We start from the raw sequence: 7,118 nt of genomic DNA, 5'->3' as shown, positions 1-7,118 counted from the left end.
TTCAGTTTTAACTTAACAACTGAATAGAGTTAACTGCTGTGTACTGAGCTGGCTGCAGTTTGACATTCTTAGCTGTAATGGGACTTCAAGACATATCAATCAAATCAACCTGTCACTCAGGGCCTTAGACAAAAGAGTGTGTGATATCTGACATGACTGGGTATCTTCAATTCCCATAGCTAGAAACTCTTATTATGTTTTAACAGCCTTTTCAGCCTGAACTGATAACTCTGAACAGGGTAGTCTATTGAAAAGAAGAGTTGTTTTTTAAGGTCAGACTCAACTACTGTAAAAATATGCTGGATGCAATGCCAGTCATGGTCAAAGTTTGCCTGCCTTGTACATCATTTGCTCTGCCAGGAAGGCATTACAGTGGTGTGTCTAACACGGAGGATAATAGAGAGTCTGAACATTGATCCTGCCCGCTGTGACTGTATTTGACTTTTCTCCCATAGTCAGTGTAAATACACTGTAAATACTCAGAGCAAACACAAGTTAGCTCTGCATCCAAATGTGTGGGGTTCAAGTTCTTCATGAATATGCACATTTTGGTGATACAAATCTATCCTGGACATTGCTTAACAAGGAGTAGCACTGAAACACTGTTTTTTTTTTAATGGGCCAGTGTTCTTTTATACTGTTTATATTATCTTCTGTGAAAGTTTTGATGACAAACTGTTGTTGATTCCTCCAGTTTTTAGTGAAAACTCCAGTTTTGCCTCAGGCATTTCCTATGTTTGTAGAGTTAAAAGATTTACCTATCCATCTATTTGCTAATGATAACTCAAATTTGGGAAACGGAACTTCTTAATCATGAGTGTTCACTTTACTATTTGTCTTTTCCTGGCATTATTTAGCATTACCTTCCTAACTGTGAATACATTCCATATGTATATTGTAGGAAAAAAACCAGAGCTGTCTAAGTTTTCATTCCAGTATCAAGATTGCTGCTTAATCTTTTGTATCAAAAGGGAAAAAAACCTATCTAAAATATTTTATTTTCTTGAGTGTCTTCCTCAAGTACTTTTCTCATTTCTTCACTAACACTACCTAATTTCTCAAAATCCTTTTTAGAGCTCTTTGCCTCTGAAGGTCTTGGGATTTTCCCCCTCCATCTCATATCATGTCCCTGCTGTTGTAATGTTTGAGCATTCCCAAAGGCAGTAATCACAGTCATCAGAGATTGGTAACCAACTTCTGTTATTACTTCTCCCAAGGGAATTTCAGATGCAGCTCTGACATGCTGTGCAAGGATTGTATGCTGCTTAACTTCAGTCAGACTCTTCAGTAGTCACTGTTTTTGTCACACACTACTTAATTCTGAAATATAATTTTCAAGAAAAAAGTTAAATGCTTAGTAAGGATATTAACAAGGAGAATGGAAATATGTGTAAACATATATATATTTTTTATAATTCTCATTCTTCATGCAATGAATGGGTATTTCAGAGTCTTTTAGGAAGTATTTTTTATTTTTATGTTCTCTGAAGCTTAGCACAAGATGCTTAGTACCAAGTGTTATAAAGAGATAAAAATGACCTTTAGATTTTTTAATTGAAGTTTCAATTTAACAATTGCCAAATACATAGGCAGAAGAAATAGCCATTCTCTGCTGAAGCCACTGTCTACCTGAGTAGATTTTTCTCAAGTTATTTCTTATTCCAGTAGGCTGTGGTCTTTTGGGGAAAAAACCACTCTGATTTCAGTTTTCATTGCCATCACCATACCTAGCAAATTCCACAATTTCTTAATGAATGTTTCCATTCAGTATGCCCTATTTACATTCTGAATTTAAGTGTAATAATTTTTATTTAAATCTTGACTGCTATTAATAATCATCATTCAATCTGTTTTAATTTTCAATAAATATGATGCCGTATTGTGCTCAGTAATTGTTTCACCTTCTTTTCCTTTTTTCTCCAATGTAAGTTCATTGAGACTTTTCTTTTTTCCCCACCAATCCTGTATTTATACTTGTCTTTCTTCTCTAAAGGACCTTCTATCATTTCATTTTGGAAACTTGATGTTTTCTCACAAACAGAAAGGTGACGGAAGATTCTGGGTTTTCACACAGGATGGTTAAGACCTTTCTCCAAGTTCTAAGGTGTCTTTAGGTCTCGCCTCAGGAGCTGTGTGTGTACCTAGATTCTTGATAAAACAGCACTACAGCTTTTTGGCTGTATTTGGCACCTCTCTGAACTTTACGGCTAAGTATATTCACTGTTACAATTATAAAAGCTCATCTCCATATCCTGTTCAGATTCAGTACTCCTTTCTCCCTTTTTTTTGGCCTTAAAGGTTTTACTTTGCATTATATGAATAAAAGATATGTAGTGGTTGCCTGGCTCTACATTACTGAATTACTTGGGTAGCACTGCAATTGACTCCTGAGGTCTGAGAGAAAGCTTCAGATGGCAGAGCTGTGGTCTCATATGTTCAGAGACAAATTTGTTCTTCAGCTTTTAGGCATGTCCCCATAAAGGAGAAGTTTAGAATCATTTGCACAGAATAAGTGTTGAAGTCAAATTATTCCACTTCTCTCCCTTGTGCATATTTTTATTTTATTCTGCAAATACCTTAACTTTATTTACATGACAGTAGAAGGAAAGAATCAAGACTATACTATGGCAAAGAAGATAAATCTTCCATACTCTATGGAAAAATACTTTTTGCCTCTCTTAGTGTATTTTTGTCTCTCTTAGTGTATGTATTGTTGCCTCTGCAAACCACATTCCACACTCATGCTTCTTGCACAACTTTCTCTTGAACAAGTAGTTTTTCAAACCTGTTTTGTAGAATTGCAATTGCTCTGGTTTCTGGTTTACAGAAATGTATAATAGAGGCTGAGCCATAATCCTCTCAGACAACAATTCTGAATTTGTCCTTTGCTATTTCTTAAATTATTTATTTTTACATCCCACCTGCTTCACAGACAGTGAAGGTATCTCAATGTATTCAGGCTGTAAATAACACAAAGTATTTATAACTCAGTTCAGAAAGGCTCAGTTCTGTCACAGCATGCAGACAAACCTTTTCTCAGAGGGAGATGCTGTCACCAGCATGATTTCCTTTTGAGATAACCAGGTCAGGCAACAGGCATACTTGTGTAGAACCATCATTACTAAGTTATTTTTTACTCACAGTCAATTTTATACGCTTACCTCCAGTCTTTGTACCCAGCCTTTTTACTGGGCCTATTATATTTATAAAAATTAATGTCCTGTTTGAATGTATGCTTTCAAAGAGAAGATTATATTTTAATTTCTATTTAAAACCTTAGGCCTGCCTTTAATATTGTATAAATAATAAAGGGGTGTAAGATTTAACTTAAATTATTAGTTCTTAGGGTAATATTTTCCTCTTTGCTTGAGATATGCCAAGTTGTAAGGGCAGACATAAAGGAAATTAAAGGCTTTTCTGTAGCAGCCAGCAAACTTCAATTTATGGAGGCTTTTTAGCTAAACTGACAACCCCCTGTTACATTGAGGGGAAAACCAGTAAAATGTCTCTTAAAAACTACCAGGGAGCTTGTCTGGTGTATTCAAAATGTCTGGTGTATTCCATTTTCTGTGAACAGGCCCATTTGGAATAAAATAATCATTCTATATTACCCCACATTTGCCTTTCATAGTGCATGGACAAAGACAGAGAAAATGCCTACTGGACAAAACAAGTGGTAGATATACTTGTTAAGGACCAGCAAAGATGGAAAACTTCTGGCTCTAGCAAATTTGTGTTTATACACTGATTAGACTTTTGAAGGAAACCAAAATAAATTAGAAAGTTCAGAAAAGGAGTTGTGATGAGGCCAAATTGATTGAAATATGAAGAAGGCTGCATTCGGCTCTTCTGGGAATGATGAAGTTAGAAAACTGCCAGGTGAACTTGCAGAATATGCCAAGTAGGTCATTATAATAGTTTGGATATTTTTTAAGGGAAGGCACAGGGATGCAATACAGTCTTTGGAATCTGTTGTAGTCATTTTTCTAGATGGAAGTCTTTGAGACTCTTGGCGTTCATTTCTGTTTTGTCACAAAACAAAAATGCACAGCAAGCAGTACTTAGAGTATTTCATATTCTACACTTTGGCACTTCAGGTTTTTGAATATCGTGTTGAAGGGGCTTTTTGAATGTGATAATATATCTGCCTTTAATATCAACACCACATGCAACCATCCCTGCAATGCTTGTGAATACTTTGGTCATGTTTCTACATGTGGGATCTCAGGGATCACTAGAATTGGAAATCAATTTGGTTTAAAATTCTGTTTTCACTTCTACAAGTGAGCTCTATCAAGGTAAAGTAAGATCTCAAGCTGTGGTATTATTCAGGGAAAAAGTTCTAGCTTTCCTCGAAATAGTCTCCTATATGTGAAGAATGGAGAAGTCTCTGAAGAAGTGCACCACATACTTTCAAAGATCAGGAAAGATCTGATGTTGGCAAGACCAGTACCTGTGTGAAGTAGAAAGAAAAGGTTGCTGCAGGCTACCAGAAATAAAATAGAACAAACTCTAACCCCAGATCTCTCAGTAGGTTTAACTCCAAGCCATGGTTAATTAGGTTCCCATCACTATCTTGAAGGTAACAGAGGATGTTTTTTTTAAAAACAAGGACTGGTGATAACTGAGAGTAAAGATCCTGTTTGTAGTGAACCATAAAAAGGCCAAGGCTGTAAAGACCTACCCAGTCAAAATATCAGTACACAAGGGAATGCCACAATTAAATGGATGGCATAAAAAAGAATTTCTAAAATACTGGTTTTGAACTAATTTCTGTTACATCCACAAAAAGAGGACAATTGGTGGGCTCTCACAGAGACAATTGTCTGCAGAAGGGTATCTGACTAAATATCTGAAAGACATTGGTGATGTGTTTATGCACTTAGAGAAGCATCTTTTAGTATTATAAAGAAAAATGTTGGACTTATGTAGAATCATAGAATAGCCTGACTTGGAAGGAGTGTTAAAAATCAGTTTGTTCCAACCCCTATCCCATGCACAGGGACACCTTTCACTGAACTAGGTTTTTCACACCCCCATCCAGTTTGGTTTTGAACACTTCCAGGGATGTTGCATCAACAATTTCTCTGGGCAATCTGTGCCAGTGCCTCATATCCGTCACAATAAAGAATTTAAAATTAAACCTACCATCATTCAGTTTGAAGCCATTCCCCCTTCTCCTGTCGTACACACTCTTGTACAAAGTCTCTGCCCAAAATAAATTGATGTAAAACTTGGGCATATGATTTGAGATCCTAGAACAGAATAAATGGCTTAGCATTTTGTTGGAAGTCAGAAAAACTGTGTGTTTTGAGTATCTGAAATAATGAACAAAAAATTGTTGACTGAAGCACCCACCACAGAAAGAACGATTGTTCTGCCTAGGGATACTCAGTTCACTTCTAAATAGGAACTAATGTGGGCTACTTATATTTGCATCTAAGACAACTATGGCAAAACTGCAGAGCAGATCCCCAGAGCAGTAGCACCCCTTTGTGGAAGTTTTGAATTGGCTTGCTGCAGAATATTGACTTTTAAAATTTCTATTAGTGGTGTGATGCCTGCACTAGCTTTATACAGGATATTCGAAAACATCCCATCCATCTTATCAAGGAAAGAACATCCATTTCAGCAGAGTTTTCATTGTACAATCCATTGCATGTAGTAGTATCCACAAAAACATTTTCCCTGCTGAGAGCACGAGCATTCACTTCACACTGCTCAACCAACCAATTCTCTGCTGTCGGGCCAGCTTACATCTCAGGGAATACCTGCTGAGTAGCTGGAGGGAGTTTGTCATGCAACTCCAGGAAAGAGTTTAAGATTCTGAAGCAATGGCTACATGTCACAGATTGACATTGCAGATCTATGCTCATAGAGAGGCATTAAGCTACTGGTTCACTGTGACGAGTTTCTTGGAAATCATTTACAGGACTGTTGATCTTCACACACTCTCATCCTGCTGTTTGCTGTCCCCAGTTATTTGTCTTGCTGTTAAAGTGGGCCTTCAAAATGCCAAGTATTTTGTGTGAGCATGCTGAGGGGCACTGAAGTCTTTTTTCTCCAGAGTCCTGTGTTTCAAAAGTAAGCTTAGGACATAAGAAAAAATCCTCAAAGAGATTGGGATAGACAAAAATGAATATGGCACCCCAATTCTGCTGTCAGAGATGCCCCATGTATGGAAAGCTACCACTCTGTGCTGACCAGAGCAAATAGATAGCTGGGCCTTCACTAAACTGGTCACAGTACCTCACATAGCATTGAAATTTTAGGGAGCAGTGTTTAGGTACAAGCATATGGATGTGGATGCAGACTAGCTTGTTAAATCTCCTTCAGGGCAGTTTGCCGACATTGCATTTTCTCAGAGCTTTGTGGCTTATCTAAGGTTTTAATCTTGTGATCTTCCAGTCTAATACCCCTTGCCTTGGTCTGTCCAAACTTCATGGATATTTTTAGTTTTGAAAAATTCCAATAATATTTTTAAGTCAAGGGCCTACTTTCTGACCTTGTCAATTTGCAAAAGGATTAATTTTCTTTTCATGATCAATGATGTGAGCTGCTACCCATCTCCCTTCCAAAGCAGACACTGGTAGTATCATCAGACTGAACGAGTGCCTCTGGGATGCCAGGCTTTCTCAGCTGCTAGAAGTACTGGTAACCATCTGATGGGATCACTGGCATGGAATCTCTGCTCCCTGTGCAGCCCACATGATGAGTTCTGTAAAGCGAATCTGAGGAGCCGCAGGTCAGAATGCTTCCTTCGGAGCTCTTCTGAGCTCTCCCTGCTGTTCCCCACTGCCTCAGGCTCTCTACTAGCTGGCTCCCTCAGCTGTGCGAAGGTTGGGGCAGTTTCCCAGCTGCTGGGATCCCTGTCCTGATTGCCAGGGGTGGATGATGGACTGTCTTTGCTGGCTCCATTGGTGGCAACTTCCCCAGGGCTACCCAGGAAGCCAGGCAGCACAGCTGGTGGCCGCACAGCTGGTGTCAAAGACCTGGCTGAAGATTTGAGTTTAAATACCAAACGCAGTGTCTGCTTAGTGCATGAGATCTCTGGGCATGTTACTCTCTGGTTTCAAGGATATTTTTCTGGGCTTATTCTCTTGTATATCATGAGTACA

The sequence above is a fragment of the Camarhynchus parvulus genome, chromosome 4 (genome assembly GCF_901933205.1).
Source record: "Camarhynchus parvulus chromosome 4, STF_HiC, whole genome shotgun sequence".
NCBI classification, from domain to species: domain Eukaryota; kingdom Metazoa; phylum Chordata; class Aves; order Passeriformes; family Thraupidae; genus Camarhynchus; species Camarhynchus parvulus.
The sequence above is the reverse complement of the archived record's forward strand: the minus strand, read 5'-3'. Positions refer to the sequence as shown.